Source organism: Leptodactylus fuscus, chromosome 11, assembly GCF_031893055.1.
Source record: "Leptodactylus fuscus isolate aLepFus1 chromosome 11, aLepFus1.hap2, whole genome shotgun sequence".
NCBI classification, from domain to species: Eukaryota; Metazoa; Chordata; class Amphibia; order Anura; family Leptodactylidae; genus Leptodactylus; species Leptodactylus fuscus.
The window spans coordinates 38672263-38689762 of record NC_134275.1 but is presented as its reverse complement, the minus strand read 5'-3'; the positions used below and the strand labels follow the sequence as shown (position 1 = coordinate 38689762).

Below are 17500 nucleotides of genomic sequence, written 5' to 3'. Positions count from 1 at the left end.
CGGGATGGTTTCTTAGCCCTGCGCAGACCTTGCGCCCAGCCCTTTTGAAAGAGGGCGGCTGCGGCCTGTGACTGGTTGCTGAACAACACCTGTGGGTATAAGGGCCGCCCCCAGCTCTTGCACTGCTCCTGTTGGAGTATGAAGTTCCCTTAAGAGAAGGCAAAAAGTGAAGAAAAAGGTCTAGCGTGAAGTAGTGCAAAGGGCTGCCAGCAGCCAGGCTGCAAAGTAGAAGAGGAGTAAGTGAGAAGCCTGTCTCTGCCTACGGCCACACCACCCTGAACACGCCCGATCTCGTCTGATCTCGGAAGCTAAGCAGAGTCGGGCCTGGTTAGTACTTGGATGGGAGACCGCCTGGGAATACCAGGTGCTGTAGGCTTTTGCTTTTCCTCACTTCCACCAGCAGGGGTCACTCTCCTCTATGCCATTTTTACATTCACTTTTTACACTGCACACTTGCTTCTTTTACATTTGCTTTCTCTCTTGCACTCTTTAGGCCTTGCAAAATCCTAGTATTCTCAGTCTTACCGCTATCACTCTTAGCAGCCGCAGCGGGCGTGGTGGCCACCAGCGTTGTGGCTTTTTACTTTTAATAATAGCAGGCTTCATTTCCATAGTATCTGGGCCTCCCGCCGGGCTGGAAGCCATAGCTAGTAACCTGCAGACCAATTTACAGGGCAACACAGGCTGAACATCTTTGCAGACAACGCGCCCTAATAAAAGAGAAGCTGACTGAAAAGCAGCTTCGCTTCCAGGAACGGGCAACCATCTCAACTTCTTCCTTAGCCGACTCCTGGACAATGGGCTCTGGTCCAGCTTGCTCTTTCTTTCACCCCCGGGATGGTTTCTTAGCCCTGCGCAGACCTTGCGCCCAGCCCTTTTGAAAGAGGGCGGCTGCGGCCTGTGACTGGTTGCTGAACAACACCTGTGGGTATAAGGGCCGCCCCCAGCTCTTGCACTGCTCCTGTTGGAGTATGAAGTTCCCTTAAGAGAAGGCAAAAAGTGAAGAAAAAGGTCTAGCGTGAAGTAGTGCAAAGAGCTGCCAGCAGCCAGGCTGCAAAGTAGAAGAGGAGTAAGTGAGAAGCTTGTCTCTGCCTACGGCCACACCACCCTGAACACGCCCGATCTCGTCTGATCTCGGAAGCTAAGCAGGGTCGGGCCAGGTTAGTACTTGGATGGGAGACCGCCTGGGAATACCAGGTGCTGTAGGCTTTTGCTTTTCCTCACTTCCACCAGCAGGGGTCACTCTCCTCTATGCCATTTTTACATTCACTTTTTACACTGCACACTTGCTTCTTTTACATTCGCTTTCTCTCTTGCACTCTTTAGGCCTTGCAAAATCCTAGTATTCTCAGTCTTACCGCTATCACTCTTAGCAGCCGCAGCGGGCGTGGTGGCCACCAGCGTTGTGGCTTTTTACTTTTAATAATAGCAGGCTTCATTTCCATAGTATCTGGGCCTCCCGCCGGGCTGGAAGCCATAGCTAGTAACCTGCAGACCAATTTACAGGGCAACACAGGCTGAACATCTTTGCAGACAACGCGCCCTAAGAAAAGAGAAGCTGACTGAAAAGCAGCTTCGCTTCCAGGCACGGGCAACCATCTCAACTTCTTCCTTAGCCGACTACTGGACAATGGGCTCTGGTCCAGCTTGCTCTTTCTTTCACCCCCGGGATGGTTTCTTAGCCCTGCGCAGACCTTGCGCCCAGCCCTTTTGAAAGAGGGCGGCTGCGGCCTGTGACTGGTTGCTGAACAACACCTGTGGGTATAAGGGCCGCCCCCAGCTCTTGCACTGCTCCTGTTGGAGTATGAAGTTCCCTTAAGAGAAGGCAAAAAGTGAAGAAAAAGGTCTAGCGTGAAGTAGTGCAAAGGGCTGCCAGCAGCCAGGCTGCAAAGTAGAAGAGGAGTAATTGAGAAGCCTGTCTCTGCCTACGGCCACACCACCCTGAACACGCCCGATCTCGTCTGATCTCGGAAGCTAAGCAGGGTCGGGCCTGGTTAGTACTTGGATGGGAGTCTGCCTGGGAATACCAGGTGCTGTAGGCTTTTGCTTTTCCTCACTTCCACCAGCAGGGGTCACTCTCCTCTATGCCATTTTTACATTCACTTTTTACACTGCACACTTGCTTCTTTTACATTCGCTTTCTCTCTTGCACTCTTTAGGCCTTGCAAAATCCTAGTATTCTCAGTCTTACCGCTATCACTCTTAGCAGCCGCAGCGGGCGTGGTGGCCACCAGCGTTGTGGCTTTTTACTTTTAATAATAGCAGGCTTCATTTCCATAGTATCTGGGCCTCCCGCCGGGCTGGAAGCCATAGCTAGTAACCTGCAGACCAATTTACAGGGCAACACAGGCTGAACATCTTTGCAGACAACGTGCCCTAAGAAAAGAGAAGCTGACTGAAAAGCAGCTTCGCTTCCAGGCACGGGCAACCATCTCAACTTCTTCCTTAGCCGACTCCTGGACAATGGGCTCTGGTCCAGCTTGCTCTTTCTTTCACCCCCGGGATGGTTTCTTAGCCCTGCGCAGACCTTGCGCCCAGCCCTTTTGAAAGAGGGCGGCTGCGGCCTGTGACTGGTTGCTGAACAACACCTGTGGGTATAAGGGCCGCCCCCAGCTCTTGCACTGCTCCTGTTGGAGTATGAAGTTCCCTTAAGAGAAGGCAAAAAGTGAAGAAAAAGGTCTAGCGTGAAGTAGTGCAAAGGGCTGCCAGCAGCCAGGCTGCAAAGTAGAAAAGGAGTAAGTGAGAAGCCTGTCTCTGCCTACGGCCACACCACCCTGAACACGCCCGATCTCGTCTGATCTCGGAAGCTAAGCAGGGTCGGGCCTGGTTAGTACTTGGATGGGAGACCGCCTGGGAATACCAGGTGCTGTAGGCTTTTGCTTTTCCTCACTTCCACCAGCAGGGGTCACTCTCCTCTATGCCATTTTTACATTCACTTTTTACACTGCACACTTGCTTCTTTTACATTCGCTTTCTCTCTTGCACTCTTTAGGCCTTGCAAAATCCTAGTATTCTCAGTCTTACCGCTATCACTCTTAGCAGCCGCAGCGGGCGTGGTGGCCACCAGCGTTGTGGCTTTTTACTTTTAATAATAGCAGGCTTCATTTCCATAGTATCTGGGCCTCCCGCCGGGCTGGAAGCCATAGCTAGTAACCTGCAGACCAATTTACAGGGCAACACAGGCTGAACATCTTTGCAGACAACGCGCCCTAATAAAAGAGAAGCTGACTGAAAAGCAGCTTCGCTTCCAGGCACGGGCAACCATCTCAACTTCTTCCTTAGCCGACTCCTGGACAATGGGCTCTGGTCCAGCTTGCTCTTTCTTTCACCCCCGGGATGGTTTCTTAGCCCTGCGCAGACCTTGCGCCCAGCCCTTTTGAAAGAGGGCGGCTGCGGCCTGTGACTGGTTGCTGAACAACACCTGTGGGTATAAGGGCCGCCCCCAGCTCTTGCACTGCTCCTGTTGGAGTATGAAGTTCCCTTAAGAGAAGGCAAAAAGTGAAGAAAAAGGTCTAGCGTGAAGTAGTGCAAAGGGCTGCCAGCAGCCAGGCTGCAAAGTAGAAGAGGAGTAAGTGAGAAGCCTGTCTCTGCCTACGGCCACACCACCCTGAACACGCCTGATCTCGGAAGCTAAGCAGGGTCGGGCCTGGTTAGTACTTGGATGGGAGACCGCCTGGGAATACCAGGTGCTGTAGGCTTTTGCTTTTCCTCACTTCCACCAGCAGGGGTCACTCTCCTCTATGCCATTTTTACATTCACTTTTTACACTGCACACTTGCTTCTTTTACATTCGCTTTCTCTCTTGCACTCTTTAGGCCTTGCAAAATCCTAGTATTCTCAGTCTTACCGCTATCACTCTTAGCAGCCGCAGCGGGCGTGGTGGCCACCAGCGTTGTGGCTTTTTACTTTTAATAATAGCAGGCTTCATTTCCATAGTATCTGGGCCTCCCGCCGGGCTGGAAGCCATAGCTAGTAACCTGCAGACCAATTTACAGGGCAACACAGGCTGAACATCTTTGCAGACAATGCGCCCTAATAAAAGAGAAGCTGACTGAAAAGCAGCTTCGCTTCCAGGCACGGGCAACCATCTCAACTTCTTCCTTAGCCGACTCCTGGACAATGGGCTCTGGTCCAGCTTGCTCTTTCTTTCACCCCCGGGATGGTTTCTTAGCCCTGCGCAGACCTTGCGCCCAGCCCTTTTGAAAGAGGGCGGCTGCGGCCTGTGACTGGTTGCTGAACAACACCTGTGGGTATAAGGGCCGCCCCCAGCTCTTGCACTGCTCCTGTTGGAGTATGAAGTTCCCTTAAGAGAAGGCAAAAAGTGAAGAAAAAGGTCTAGCGTGAAGTAGTGCAAAGAGCTGCCAGCAGCCAGGCTGCAAAGTAGAAGAGGAGTAAGTGAGAAGCCTGTCTCTGCCTACGGCCACACCACCCTGAACACGCCCGATCTCGTCTGATCTCGGAAGCTAAGCAGGGTCGGGCCTGGTTAGTACTTGGATGGGAGACCGCCTGGGAATACCAGGTGCTGTAGGCTTTTGCTTTTCCTCACTTCCACCAGCAGGGGTCACTCTCCTCTATGCCATTTTTACATTCACTTTTTACACTGCACACTTGCTTCTTTTACATTCGCTTTCTCTCTTGCACTCTTTAGGCCTTGCAAAATCCTAGTATTCTCAGTCTTACCGCTATCACTCTTAGCAGCCGCAGCGGGCGTGGTGGCCACCAGCGTTGTGGCTTTTTACTTTTAATAATAGCAGGCTTCATTTCCATAGTATCTGGGCCTCCCGCCGGGCTGGAAGCCATAGCTAGTAACCTGCAGACCAATTTACAGGGCAACACAGGCTGAACATCTTTGCAGACAACGTGCCCTAAGAAAAGAGAAGCTGACTGAAAAGCAGCTTCGCTTCCAGGCACGGGCAACCATCTCAACTTCTTCCTTAGCCGACTCCTGGACAATGGGCTCTGGTCCAGCTTGCTCTTTCTTTCACCCCCGGGATGGTTTCTTAGCCCTGCGCAGACCTTGCGCCCAGCCCTTTTGAAAGAGGGCGGCTGCGGCCTGTGACTGGTTGCTGAACAACACCTGTGGGTATAAGGGCCGCCCCCAGCTCTTGCACTGCTCCTGTTGGAGTATGAAGTTCCCTTAAGAGAAGGCAAAAAGTGAAGAAAAAGGTCTAGCGTGAAGTAGTGCAAAGAGCTGCCAGCAGCCAGGCTGCAAAGTAGAAGAGGAGTAAGTGAGAAGCCTGTCTCTGCCTACGGCCACACCACCCTGAACACGTCTGATCTCGGAAGCTAAGCAGGGTCGGGCCTGGTTAGTACTTGGATGGGAGACCGCCTGGGAATACCAGGTGCTGTAGGCTTTTGCTTTTCCTCACTTCCACCAGCAGGGGTCACTCTCCTCTATGCCATTTTTACATTCACTTTTTACACTGCACACTTGCTTCTTTTACATTCGCTTTCTCTCTTGCACTCTTTAGGCCTTGCAAAATCCTAGTATTCTCAGTCTTACCGCTATCACTCTTAGCAGCCGCAGCGGGCGTGGTGGCCACCAGCGTTGTGGCTTCTTACTTTTAATAATAGCAGGCTTCATTTCCATAGTATCTGGGCCTCCCGCCGGGCTGGAAGCCATAGCTAGTAACCTGCAGACCAATTTACAGGGCAACACAGGCTGAACATCTTTGCAGACAACGTGCCCTAAGAAAAGAGAAGCTGACTGAAAAGCAGCTTCGCTTCCAGGCACGGGCAACCATCTCAACTTCTTCCTTAGCCGACTCCTGGACAATGGGCTCTGGTCCAGCTTGCTCTTTCTTTCACCCCCGGGATGGTTTCTTAGCCCTGCGCAGACCTTGCGCCCAGCCCTTTTGAAAGAGGGCGGCTGCGGCCTGTGACTGGTTGCTGAACAACACCTGTGGGTATAAGGGCCGCCCCCAGCTCTTGCACTGCTCCTGTTGGAGTATGAAGTTCCCTTAAGAGAAGGCAAAAAGTGAAGAAAAAGGTCTAGCGTGAAGTAGTGCAAAGGGCTGCCAGCAGCCAGGCTGCAAAGTAGAAGAGGAGTAAGTGAGAAGCCTGTCTCTGCCTACGGCCACACCACCCTGAACACGCCCGATCTCGTCTGATCTTGGAAGCTAAGCAGGGTCGGGCCTGGTTAGTACTTGGATGGGAGACCGCCTGGGAATACCAGGTGCTGTAGGCTTTTGCTTTTCCTCACTTCCACCAGCAGGGGTCACTCTCCTCTATGCCATTTTTACATTCACTTTTTACACTGCACACTTGCTTCTTTTACATTCGCTTTCTCTCTTGCACTCTTTAGGCCTTGCAAAATCCTAGTATTCTCAGTCTTACCGCTATCACTCTTAGCAGCCGCAGCGGGCGTGGTGGCCACCAGCGTTGTGGCTTTTTACTTTTAATAATAGCAGGCTTCATTTCCATAGTATCTGGGCCTCCCGCCGGGCTGGAAGCCATAGCTAGTAACCTGCAGACCAATTTACAGGGCAACACAGGCTGAACATCTTTGCAGACAACGCGCCCTAAGAAAAGAGAAGCTGACTGAAAAGCAGCTTCGCTTCCAGGCACGGGCAACCATCTCAACTTATTCCTTAGCCGACTCCTGGACAATGGGCTCTGGTCCAGCTTGCTCTTTCTTTCACCCCCAGGATGGTTTCTTAGCCCTGCGCAGACCTTGCGCCCAGCCCTTTTGAAAGAGGGCGGCTGCGGCCTGTGACTGGTTGCTGAACAACACCTGTGGGTATAAGGGCCGCCCCCCAGCTCTTGCAATGCTCCTGTTGGAGTATGAAGTTCCCTTAAGAGAAGGCAAAAAGTGAAGAAAAAGGTCTAGCGTGAAGTAGTGCAAAGGGCTGCCAGCAGCCAGGCTGCAAAGTAGAAGAGGAGTAAGTGAGAAGCCTGTCTCTGCCTACGGCCACACCACCCTGAACACGCCTGATCTCGGAAGCTAAGCAGGGTCGGGCCTGGTTAGTACTTGGATGGGAGACCGCCTGGGAATACCAGGTGCTGTAGGCTTTTGCTTTTCCTCACTTCCACCAGCAGGGGTCACTCTCCTCTATGCCATTTTTACATTCACTTTTTACACTGCACACTTGCTTCTTTTACATTCGCTTTCTCTCTTGCACTCTTTAGGCCTTGCAAAATCCTAGTATTCTCAGTCTTACCGCTATCACTCTTAGCAGCCGCAGCGGGCGTGGTGGCCACCAGCGTTGTGGCTTTTTACTTTTAATAATAGCAGGCTTCATTTCCATAGTATCTGGGCCTCCCGCCGGGCTGGAAGCCATAGCTAGTAACCTGCAGACCAATTTACAGGGCAACACAGGCTGAACATCTTTGCAGACAACGTGCCCTAAGAAAAGAGAAGCTGACTGAAAAGCAGCTTCGCTTCCAGGCACGGGCAACCATCTCAACTTCTTCCTTAGCCGACTCCTGGACAATGGGCTCTGGTCCAGCTTGCTCTTTCTTTCACCCCCGGGATGGTTTCTTAGCCCTGCGCAGACCTTGCGCCCAGCCCTTTTGAAAGAGGGCGGCTGCGGCCTGTGACTGGTTGCTGAACAACACCTGTGGGTATAAGGGCCGCCCCCAGCTCTTGCACTGCTCCTGTTGGAGTATGAAGTTCCCTTAAGAGAAGGCAAAAAGTGAAGAAAAAGGTCTAGCGTGAAGTAGTGCAAAGGGCTGCCAGCAGCCAGGCTGCAAAGTAGAAGAGGAGTAATTGAGAAGCCTGTCTCTGCCTACGGCCACACCACCCTGAACACGCCCGATCTCGTCTGATCTCGGAAGCTAAGCAGGGTCGGGCCTGGTTAGTACTTGGATGGGAGACCGCCTGGGAATACCAGGTGCTGTAGGCTTTTGCTTTTCCTCACTTCCACCAGCAGGGGTCACTCTCCTCTATGCCATTTTTACATTCACTTTTTACACTGCACACTTGCTTCTTTTACATTCGCTTTCTCTCTTGCACTCTTTAGGCCTTGCAAAATCCTAGTATTCTCAGTCTTACCGCTATCACTCTTAGCAGCCGCAGCGGGCGTGGTGGCCACCAGCGTTGTGGCTTTTTACTTTTAATAATAGCAGGCTTCATTTCCATAGTATCTGGGCCTCCCGCCGGGCTGGAAGCCATAGCTAGTAACCTGCAGACCAATTTACAGGGCAACACAGGCTGAACATCTTTGCAGACAACGTGCCCTAAGAAAAGAGAAGCTGACTGAAAAGCAGCTTCGCTTCCAGGCACGGGCAACCATCTCAACTTCTTCCTTAGCCGACTCCTGGACAATGGGCTCTGGTCCAGCTTGCTCTTTCTTTCACCCCCGGGATGGTTTCTTAGCCCTGCGCAGACCTTGCGCCCAGCCCTTTTGAAAGAGGGCGGCTGCGGCCTGTGACTGGTTGCTGAACAACACCTGTGGGTATAAGGGCCGCCCCCAGCTCTTGCACTGCTCCTGTTGGAGTATGAAGTTCCCTTAAGAGAAGGCAAAAAGTGAAGAAAAAGGTCTAGCGTGAAGTAGTGCAAAGGGCTGCCAGCAGCCAGGCTGCAAAGTAGAAGAGGAGTAAGTGAGAAGCCTGTCTCTGCCTACGGCCACACCACCCTGAACACGCCCGATCTCGTCTGATCTCGGAAGCTAAGCAGGGTCGGGCCTGGTTAGTACTTGGATGGGAGACCGCCTGGGAATACCAGGTGCTGTAGGCTTTTGCTTTTCCTCACTTCCACCAGCAGGGGTCACTCTCCTCTATGCCATTTTTACATTCACTTTTTACACTGCACACTTGCTTCTTTTACATTCGCTTTCTCTCTTGCACTCTTTAGGCCTTGCAAAATCCTAGTATTCTCAGTCTTACCGCTATCACTCTTAGCAGCCGCAGCGGGCGTGGTGGCCACCAGCGTTGTGGCTTTTTACTTTTAATAATAGCAGGCTTCATTTCCATAGTATCTGGGCCTCCCGCCGGGCTGGAAGCCATAGCTAGTAACCTGCAGACCAATTTACAGGGCAACACAGGCTGAACATCTTTGCAGACAACGCGCCCTAAGAAAAGAGAAGCTGACTGAAAAGCAGCTTCGCTTCCAGGCACGGGCAACCATCTCAACTTCTTCCTTAGCCGACTACTGGACAATGGGCTCTGGTCCAGCTTGCTCTTTCTTTCACCCCCGGGATGGTTTCTTAGCCCTGCGCAGACCTTGCGCCCAGCCCTTTTGAAAGAGGGCGGCTGCGGCCTGTGACTGGTTGCTGAACAACACCTGTGGGTATAAGGGCCGCCCCCCAGCTCTTGCACTGCTCCTGTTGGAGTATGAAATTCCCTTAAGAGAAGGCAAAAAGTGAAGAAGAAGGTCTAGCGTGAAGTAGTGCAAAGGACTGCCAGCAGCCAGGCTGCAAAGTAGAAGAGGAGTAAGTGAGAGGCCTGTCTCTGCCTACGGCCACACCACCCTGAACACGCCCGATCTCGTCTGATCTCGGAAGCTAAGCAGGGTCGGGCCTGGTTAGTACTTGGATGGGAGACCGCCTGGGAATACCAGGTGCTGTAGGCTTTTGCTTTTCCTCACTTCCACCAGCAGGGGTCACTCTCCTCTATGCCATTTTTACATTCACTTTTTACACTGCACACTTGCTTCTTTTACATTCGCTTTCTCTCTTGCACTCTTTAGGCCTTGCAAAATCCTAGTATTCTCAGTCTTACCGCTATCACTCTTAGCAGCCGCAGCGGGCGTGGTGGCCACCAGCGTTGTGGCTTTTTACTTTTAATAATAGCAGGCTTCATTTCCATAGTATCTGGGCCTCCCGCCGGGCTGGAAGCCATAGCTAGTAACCTGCAGACCAATTTACAGGGCAACACAGGCTGAACATCTTTGCAGACAACGTGCCCTAAGAAAAGAGAAGCTGACTGAAAAGCAGCTTCGCTTCCAGGCACGGGCAACCATCTCAACTTCTTCCTTAGCCGACTCCTGGACAATGGGCTCTGGTCCAGCTTGCTCTTTCTTTCACCCCCGGGATGGTTTCTTAGCCCTGCGCAGACCTTGCGCCCAGCCCTTTTGAAAGAGGGCGGCTGCGGCCTGTGACTGGTTGCTGAACAACACCTGTGGGTATAAGGGCCGCCCCCAGCTCTTGCACTGCTCCTGTTGGAGTATGAAGTTCCCTTAAGAGAAGGCAAAAAGTGAAGAAAAAGGTCTAGCGTGAAGTAGTGCAAAGGGCTGCCAGCAGCCAGGCTGCAAAGTAGAAGAGGAGTAAGTGAGAAGCCTGTCTCTGCCTACGGCCACACCACCCTGAACACGCCCGATCTCGTCTGATCTCGGAAGCTAAGCAGGGTCAGGCCTGGTTAGTACTTGGATGGGAGACCGCCTGGGAATACCAGGTGCGGTAGGCTTTTGCTTTTCCTCACTTCCACCAGCAGGGGTCACTCTCCTCTATGCCATTTTTACATTCACTTTTTACACTGCACACTTGCTTCTTTTACATTCGCTTTCTCTCTTGCACTCTTTAGGCCTTGCAAAATCCTAGTATTCTCAGTCTTACCGCTATCACTCTTAGCAGCCGCAGCGGGCGTGGTGGCCACCAGCGTTGTGGCTTTTTACTTTTAATAATAGCAGGCTTCATTTCCATAGTATCTGGGCCTCCCGCCGGGCTGGAAGCCATAGCTAGTAACCTGCAGACCAATTTACAGGGCAACACAGGCTGAACATCTTTGCAGACAACGCGCCCTAATAAAAGAGAAGCTGACTGAAAAGCAGCTTCGCTTCCAGGAACGGGCAACCATCTCAACTTCTTCCTTAGCCGACTCCTGGACAATGGGCTCTGGTCCAGCTTGCTCTTTCTTTCACCCCCGGGATGGTTTCTTAGCCCTGCGCAGACCTTGCGCCCAGCCCTTTTGAAAGAGGGCGGCTGCGGCCTGAGACTGGTTGCTGAACAACACCTGTGGGTATAAGGGCCGCCCCCAGCTCTTGCACTGCTCCTGTTGGAGTATGAAGTTCCCTAAAGAGAAGGCAAAAAGTGAAGAAAAAGGTCTAGCGTGAAGTAGTGCAAAGAGCTGCCAGCAGCCAGGCTGCAAAGTAGAAGAGGAGTAAGTGAGAAGCCTGTCTCTGCCTACGGCCACACCACCCTGAACACGCCCGATCTCGTCTGATCTCGGAAGCTAAGCAGGGTCGGGCCTGGTTAGTACTTGGATGGGAGACCGCCTGGGAATACCAGGTGCTGTAGGCTTTTGCTTTTCCTCACTTCCACCAGCAGGGGTCACTCTCCTCTATGCCATTTTTACATTCACTTTTTACACTGCACACTTGCTTCTTTTACATTCACTTTCTCTCTTGCACTCTTTAGGCCTTGCAAAATCCTAGTATTCTCAGTCTTACCGCTATCACTCTTAGCAGCCGCAGCGGGCGTGGTGGCCACCAGCGTTGTGGCTTTTTTCTTTTAATAATAGCAGGCTTCATTTCCATAGTATCTGGGCCTCCCGCCGGGCTGGAAGCCATAGCTAGTAACCTGCAGACCAATTTACAGGGCAACACAGGCTGAACATCTTTGCAGACAACGTGCCCTAAGAAAAGAGAAGCTGACTGAAAAGCAGCTTCGCTTCCAGGCACGGGCAACCATCTCAACTTCTTCCTTAGCCGACTCCTGGACAATGGGCTCTGGTCCAGCTTGCTCTTTCTTTCACCCCCGGGATGGTTTCTTAGCCCTGCGCAGACCTTGCGCCCAGCCCTTTTGAAAGAGGGCGGCTGCGGCCTGTGACTGGTTGCTGAACAACACCTGTGGGTATAAGGGCCGCCCCCAGCTCTTGCACTGCTCCTGTTGGAGTATGAAGTTCCCTTAAGAGAAGGCAAAAAGTGAAGAAAAAGGTCTAGCGTGAAGTAGTGCAAAGAGCTGCCAGCAGCCAGGCTGCAAAGTAGAAGAGGAGTAAGTGAGAAGTTTGTCTCCGCCTACGGCCACACCACCCTGAACACGTCTGATCTCGGAAGCTAAGCAGGGTCGGGCCTGGTTAGTACTTGGATGGGAGACCGCCTGGGAATACCAGGTGCTGTAGGCTTTTGCTTTTCCTCACTTCCACCAGCAGGGGTCACTCTCCTCTATGCCATTTTTACATTCACTTTTTACACTGCACACTTGCTTCTTTTACATTCGCTTTCTCTCTTGCACTCTTTAGGCCTTGCAAAATCCTAGTATTCTCAGTCTTACCGCTATCACTCTTAGCAGCCGCAGCGGGCGTGGTGGCCACCAGCGTTGTGGCTTTTTACTTTTAATAATAGCAGGCTTCATTTCCATAGTATCTGGGCCTCCCGCCGGGCTGGAAGCCATAGCTAGTAACCTGCAGACCAATTTACAGGGCAACACAGGCTGAACATCTTTGCAGACAACGTGCCCTAAGAAAAGAGAAGCTGACTGAAAAGCAGCTTCGCTTCCAGGCACGGGCAACCATCTCAACTTCTTCCTTAGCCGACTCCTGGACAATGGGCTCTGGTCCAGCTTGCTCTTTCTTTCACCCCCGGGATGGTTTCTTAGCCCTGCGCAGACCTTGCGCCCAGCCCTTTTGAAAGAGGGCGGCTGCGGCCTGTGACTGGTTGCTGAACAACACCTGTGGGTATAAGGGCCGCCCCCCAGCTCTTGCACTGCTCCTGTTGGAGTATGAAGTTCCCTTAAGAGAAGGCAAAAAGTGAAGAAAAAGGTCTAGCGTGAAGTAGTGCAAAGGGCTGCCAGCAGCCAGGCTGCAAAGTAGAAGAGGAGTAAGTGAGAAGCCTGTCTCTGCCTACGGCCACACCACCCTGAACACGCCCGATCTCGGAAGCTAAGCAGGGTCGGGCCTGGTTAGTACTTGGATGGGAGACCGCCTGGGAATACCAGGTGCTGTAGGCTTTTGCTTTTCCTCACTTCCACCAGCAGGGGTCACTCTCCTCTATGCCATTTTTACATTCACTTTTTACACTGCACACTTGCTTCTTTTACATTCGCTTTCTCTCTTGCACTCTTTAGGCCTTGCAAAATCCTAGTATTCTCAGTCTTACCGCTATCACTCTTAGCAGCCGCAGCGGGCGTGGTGGCCACCAGCGTTGTGGCTTTTTACTTTTAATAATAGCAGGCTTCATTTCCATAGTATCTGGGCCTCCCGCCGGGCTGGAAGCCATAGCTAGTAACCTGCAGACCAATTTACAGGGCAACACAGGCTGAACATCTTTGCAGACAACGTGCCCTAAGAAAAGAGAAGCTGACTGAAAAGCAGCTTCGCTTCCAGGCACGGGCAACCATCTCAACTTCTTCCTTAGCCGACTCCTGGACAATGGGCTCTGGTCCAGCTTGCTCTTTCTTTCACCCCCGGGATGGTTTCTTAGCCCTGCGCAGACCTTGCGCCCAGCCCTTTTGAAAGAGGGCGGCTGCGGCCTGTGACTGGTTGCTGAACAACACCTGTGGGTATAAGGGCCGCCCCCAGCTCTTGCACTGCTCCTGTTGGAGTATGAAGTTCCCTTAAGAGAAGGCAAAAAGTGAAGAAAAAGGTCTAGCGTGAAGTAGTGCAAAGGGCTGCCAGCAGCCAGGCTGCAAAGTAGAAGAGGAGTAATTGAGAAGCCTGTCTCTGCCTACGGCCACACCACCCTGAACACGCCCGATCTCGTCTGATCTCGGAAGCTAAGCAGGGTCGGGCCTGGTTAGTACTTGGATGGGAGACCGCCTGGGAATACCAGGTGCTGTAGGCTTTTGCTTTTCCTCACTTCCACCAGCAGGGGTCACTCTCCTCTATGCCATTTTTACATTCACTTTTTACACTGCACACTTGCTTCTTTTACATTCGCTTTCTCTCTTGCACTCTTTAGGCCTTGCAAAATCCTAGTATTCTCAGTCTTACCGCTATCACTCTTAGCAGCCGCAGCGGGCGTGGTGGCCACCAGCGTTGTGGCTTTTTACTTTTAATAATAGCAGGCTTCATTTCCATAGTATCTGGGCCTCCCGCCGGGCTGGAAGCCATAGCTAGTAACCTGCAGACCAATTTACAGGGCAACACAGGCTGAACATCTTTGCAGACAACGTGCCCTAAGAAAAGAGAAGCTGACTGAAAAGCAGCTTCGCTTCCAGGCACGGGCAACCATCTCAACTTCTTCCTTAGCCGACTCCTGGACAATGGGCTCTGGTCCAGCTTGCTCTTTCTTTCACCCCCGGGATGGTTTCTTAGCCCTGCGCAGACCTTGCGCCCAGCCCTTTTGAAAAAGGGCGGCTGCGGCCTGTGACTGGTTGCTGAACAACACCTGTGGGTATAAGGGCCGCCCCCAGCTCTTGCACTGCTCCTGTTGGAGTATGAAGTTCCCTTAAGAGAAGGCAAAAAGTGAAGAAAAAGGTCTAGCGTGAAGTAGTGCAAAGGGCTGCCAGCAGCCAGGCTGCAAAGTAGAAGAGGAGTAAGTGAGAAGCCTGTCTCTGCCTACGGCCACACCACCCTGAACACGCCCGATCTCGTCTGATCTTGGAAGCTAAGCAGGGTCGGGCCTGGTTAGTACTTGGATGGGAGACCGCCTGGGAATACCAGGTGCTGTAGGCTTTTGCTTTTCCTCACTTCCACCAGCAGGGGTCACTCTCCTCTATGCCATTTTTACATTCACTTTTTACACTGCACACTTGCTTCTTTTACATTCGCTTTCTCTCTTGCACTCTTTAGGCCTTGCAAAATCCTAGTATTCTCAGTCTTACCGCTATCACTCTTAGCAGCCGCAGCGGGCGTGGTGGCCACCAGCGTTGTGGCTTTTTACTTTTAATAATAGCAGGCTTCATTTCCATAGTATCTGGGCCTCCCGCCGGGCTGGAAGCCATAGCTAGTAACCTGCAGACCAATTTACAGGGCAACACAGGCTGAACATCTTTGCAGACAACGCGCCCTAATAAAAGAGAAGCTGACTGAAAAGCAGCTTCGCTTCCAGGCACGGGCAACCATCTCAACTTCTTCCTTAGCCGACTCCTGGACAATGGGCTCTGGTCCAGCTTGCTCTTTCTTTCACCCCCGGGATGGTTTCTTAGCCCTGCGCAGACCTTGCGCCCAGCCCTTTTGAAAGAGGGCGGCTGCGGCCTGTGACTGGTTGCTGAACAACACCTGTGGGTATAAGGGCCGCCCCCAGCTCTTGCACTGCTCCTGTTGGAGTATGAAGTTCCCTTAAGAGAAGGCAAAAAGTGAAGAAAAAGGTCTAGCGTGAAGTAGTGCAAAGGGCTGCCAGCAGCCAGGCTGCAAAGTAGAAGAGGAGTAAGTGAGAAGACTGTCTCTGCCTACGGCCACACCACCCTGAACACGCCCGATCTCGTCTGATCTCGGAAGCTAAGCAGGGTCGGGCCTGGTTAGTACTTGGATGGGAGACCGCCTGGGAATACCAGGTGCTGTAGGCTTTTGCTTTTCCTCACTTCCACCAGCAGGGGTCACTCTCCTCTATGCCATTTTTACATTCACTTTTTACACTGCACACTTGCTTCTTTTACATTCGCTTTCTCTCTTGCACTCTTTAGGCCTTGCAAAATCCTAGTATTCTCAGTCTTACCGCTATCACTCTTAGCAGCCGCAGCGGGCGTGGTGGCCACCAGCGTTGTGGCTTTTTACTTTTAATAATAGCAGGCTTCATTTCCATAGTATCTGGGCCTCCCGCCGGGCTGGAAGCCATAGCTAGTAACCTGCAGACCAATTTACAGGGCAACACAGGCTGAACATCTTTGCAGACAATGCGCCCTAATAAAAGAGAAGCTGACTGAAAAGCAGCTTCGCTTCCAGGCACGGGCAACCATCTCAACTTCTTCCTTAGCCGACTCCTGGACAATGGGCTCTGGTCCAGCTTGCTCTTTCTTTCACCCCCGGGATGGTTTCTTAGCCCTGCGCAGACCTTGCGCCCAGCCCTTTTGAAAGAGGGCGGCTGCGGCCTGTGACTGGTTGCTGAACAACACCTGTGGGTATAAGGGCCGCCCCCAGCTCTTGCACTGCTCCTGTTGGAGTATGAAGTTCCCTTAAGAGAAGGCAAAAAGTGAAGAAAAAGGTCTAGCGTGAAGTAGTGCAAAGAGCTGCCAGCAGCCAGGCTGCAAAGTAGAAGAGGAGTAAGTGAGAAGCCTGTCTCTGCCTACGGCCACACCACCCTGAACACGCCCGATCTCGTCTGATCTCGGAAGCTAAGCAGGGTCGGGCCTGGTTAGTACTTGGATGGGAGACCGCCTGGGAATACCAGGTGCTGTAGGCTTTTGCTTTTCCTCACTTCCACCAGCAGGGGTCACTCTCCTCTATGCCATTTTTACATTCACTTTTTACACTGCACACTTGCTTCTTTTACATTCGCTTTCTCTCTTGCACTCTTTAGGCCTTGCAAAATCCTAGTATTCTCAGTCTTACCGCTATCACTCTTAGCAGCCGCAGCGGGCGTGGTGGCCACCAGCGTTGTGGCTTTTTACTTTTAATAATAGCAGGCTTCATTTCCATAGTATCTGGGCCTCCCGCCGGGCTGGAAGCCATAGCTAGTAACCTGCAGACCAATTTACAGGGCAACACAGGCTGAACATCTTTGCAGACAACGTGCCCTAAGAAAAGAGAAGCTGACTGAAAAGCAGCTTCGCTTCCAGGCACGGGCAACCATCTCAACTTCTTCCTTAGCCGACTCCTGGACAATGGGCTCTGGTCCAGCTTGCTCTTTCTTTCACCCCCGGGATGGTTTCTTAGCCCTGCGCAGACCTTGCGCCCAGCCCTTTTGAAAGAGGGCGGCTGCGGCCTGTGACTGGTTGCTGAACAACACCTGTGGGTATAAGGGCCGCCCCCAGCTCTTGCACTGCTCCTGTTGGAGTATGAAGTTCCCTTAAGAGAAGGCAAAAAGTGAAGAAAAAGGTCTAGCGTGAAGTAGTGCAAAGAGCTGCCAGCAGCCAGGCTGCAAAGTAGAAGAGGAGTAAGTGAGAAGTTTGTCTCCGCCTACGGCCACACCACCCTGAACACGTCTGATCTCGGAAGCTAAGCAGGGTCGGGCCTGGTTAGTACTTGGATGGGAGACCGCCTGGGAATACCAGGTGCTGTAGGCTTTTGCTTTTCCTCACTTCCACCAGCAGGGGTCACTCTCCTCTATGCCATTTTTACATTCACTTTTTACACTGCACACTTGCTTCTTTTACATTCGCTTTCTCTCTTGCACTCTTTAGGCCTTGCAAAATCCTAGTATTCTCAGTCTTACCGCTATCACTCTTAGCAGCCGCAGCGGGCGTGGTGGCCACCAGCGTTGTGGCTTCTTACTTTTAATAATAGCAGGCTTCATTTCCATAGTATCTGGGCCTCCCGCCGGGCTGGAAGCCATAGCTAGTAACCTGCAGACCAATTTACAGGGCAACACAGGCTGAACATCTTTGCAGACAACGTGCCCTAAGAAAAGAGAAGCTGACTGAAAAGCAGCTTCGCTTCCAGGCACGGGCAACCATCTCAACTTCTTCCTTAGCCGACTCCTGGACAATGGGCTCTGGTCCAGCTTGCTCTTTCTTTCACCCCCGGGATGGTTTCTTAGCCCTGCGCAGACCTTGCGCCCAGCCCTTTTGAAAGAGGGCGGCTGCGG

The 17500-nt window shown here is 52.2% G+C and overlaps 15 non-coding genes and 6 pseudogenes across 15 annotated transcripts; all 21 read left to right on the top strand.

The window, feature by feature from the left end:
• The first annotated feature begins 257 nt into the window (after positions 1–257).
• Positions 258–376, top strand: LOC142185676 (5S ribosomal RNA). Its single transcript, XR_012711897.1, has one exon. It is a non-coding gene; the product is annotated as a 5S ribosomal RNA (ribosomal RNA).
• A 714-nt stretch (positions 377–1090) lies between these two features.
• On the top strand, positions 1091–1209 carry LOC142185812 (5S ribosomal RNA). Its single transcript, XR_012711983.1, has one exon. It is a non-coding gene; the product is annotated as a 5S ribosomal RNA (ribosomal RNA).
• A 714-nt stretch (positions 1210–1923) lies between these two features.
• Positions 1924–2042, top strand: LOC142185694 (5S ribosomal RNA). Its single transcript, XR_012711915.1, has one exon. It is a non-coding gene; the product is annotated as a 5S ribosomal RNA (ribosomal RNA).
• A 714-nt stretch (positions 2043–2756) lies between these two features.
• LOC142185724 (5S ribosomal RNA) lies at positions 2757–2875 on the top strand. The gene has a single exon (XR_012711937.1). It is a non-coding gene; the product is annotated as a 5S ribosomal RNA (ribosomal RNA).
• Positions 2876–3589: 714 nt separating this feature from the next.
• On the top strand, positions 3590–3698 carry LOC142185721 (5S ribosomal RNA; annotated as a pseudogene).
• Positions 3699–4412: 714 nt separating this feature from the next.
• On the top strand, positions 4413–4531 carry LOC142185713 (5S ribosomal RNA). The gene has a single exon (XR_012711933.1). It is a non-coding gene; the product is annotated as a 5S ribosomal RNA (ribosomal RNA).
• Positions 4532–5245: 714 nt separating this feature from the next.
• LOC142185730 (5S ribosomal RNA) lies at positions 5246–5354 on the top strand (annotated as a pseudogene).
• A 714-nt stretch (positions 5355–6068) lies between these two features.
• LOC142185672 (5S ribosomal RNA) lies at positions 6069–6187 on the top strand. Its single transcript, XR_012711893.1, has one exon. It is a non-coding gene; the product is annotated as a 5S ribosomal RNA (ribosomal RNA).
• Positions 6188–6902: 715 nt separating this feature from the next.
• On the top strand, positions 6903–7011 carry LOC142185720 (5S ribosomal RNA; annotated as a pseudogene).
• Positions 7012–7725: 714 nt separating this feature from the next.
• On the top strand, positions 7726–7844 carry LOC142185702 (5S ribosomal RNA). Its single transcript, XR_012711923.1, has one exon. It is a non-coding gene; the product is annotated as a 5S ribosomal RNA (ribosomal RNA).
• Positions 7845–8558: 714 nt separating this feature from the next.
• Positions 8559–8677, top strand: LOC142185691 (5S ribosomal RNA). The gene has a single exon (XR_012711912.1). It is a non-coding gene; the product is annotated as a 5S ribosomal RNA (ribosomal RNA).
• Positions 8678–9392: 715 nt separating this feature from the next.
• On the top strand, positions 9393–9511 carry LOC142185680 (5S ribosomal RNA). Its single transcript, XR_012711901.1, has one exon. It is a non-coding gene; the product is annotated as a 5S ribosomal RNA (ribosomal RNA).
• Positions 9512–10225: 714 nt separating this feature from the next.
• Positions 10226–10344, top strand: LOC142185707 (5S ribosomal RNA). Its single transcript, XR_012711928.1, has one exon. It is a non-coding gene; the product is annotated as a 5S ribosomal RNA (ribosomal RNA).
• Positions 10345–11058: 714 nt separating this feature from the next.
• LOC142185669 (5S ribosomal RNA) lies at positions 11059–11177 on the top strand. Its single transcript, XR_012711890.1, has one exon. It is a non-coding gene; the product is annotated as a 5S ribosomal RNA (ribosomal RNA).
• Positions 11178–11891: 714 nt separating this feature from the next.
• Positions 11892–12000, top strand: LOC142185729 (5S ribosomal RNA; annotated as a pseudogene).
• Positions 12001–12715: 715 nt separating this feature from the next.
• LOC142185714 (5S ribosomal RNA) lies at positions 12716–12824 on the top strand (annotated as a pseudogene).
• Positions 12825–13538: 714 nt separating this feature from the next.
• On the top strand, positions 13539–13657 carry LOC142185658 (5S ribosomal RNA). Its single transcript, XR_012711879.1, has one exon. It is a non-coding gene; the product is annotated as a 5S ribosomal RNA (ribosomal RNA).
• Positions 13658–14371: 714 nt separating this feature from the next.
• Positions 14372–14490, top strand: LOC142185671 (5S ribosomal RNA). Its single transcript, XR_012711892.1, has one exon. It is a non-coding gene; the product is annotated as a 5S ribosomal RNA (ribosomal RNA).
• Positions 14491–15204: 714 nt separating this feature from the next.
• On the top strand, positions 15205–15323 carry LOC142185835 (5S ribosomal RNA). Its single transcript, XR_012712005.1, has one exon. It is a non-coding gene; the product is annotated as a 5S ribosomal RNA (ribosomal RNA).
• A 714-nt stretch (positions 15324–16037) lies between these two features.
• LOC142185824 (5S ribosomal RNA) lies at positions 16038–16156 on the top strand. The gene has a single exon (XR_012711994.1). It is a non-coding gene; the product is annotated as a 5S ribosomal RNA (ribosomal RNA).
• Positions 16157–16870: 714 nt separating this feature from the next.
• On the top strand, positions 16871–16979 carry LOC142185728 (5S ribosomal RNA; annotated as a pseudogene).
• The last annotated feature ends 521 nt before the right edge of the window (positions 16980–17500 follow it).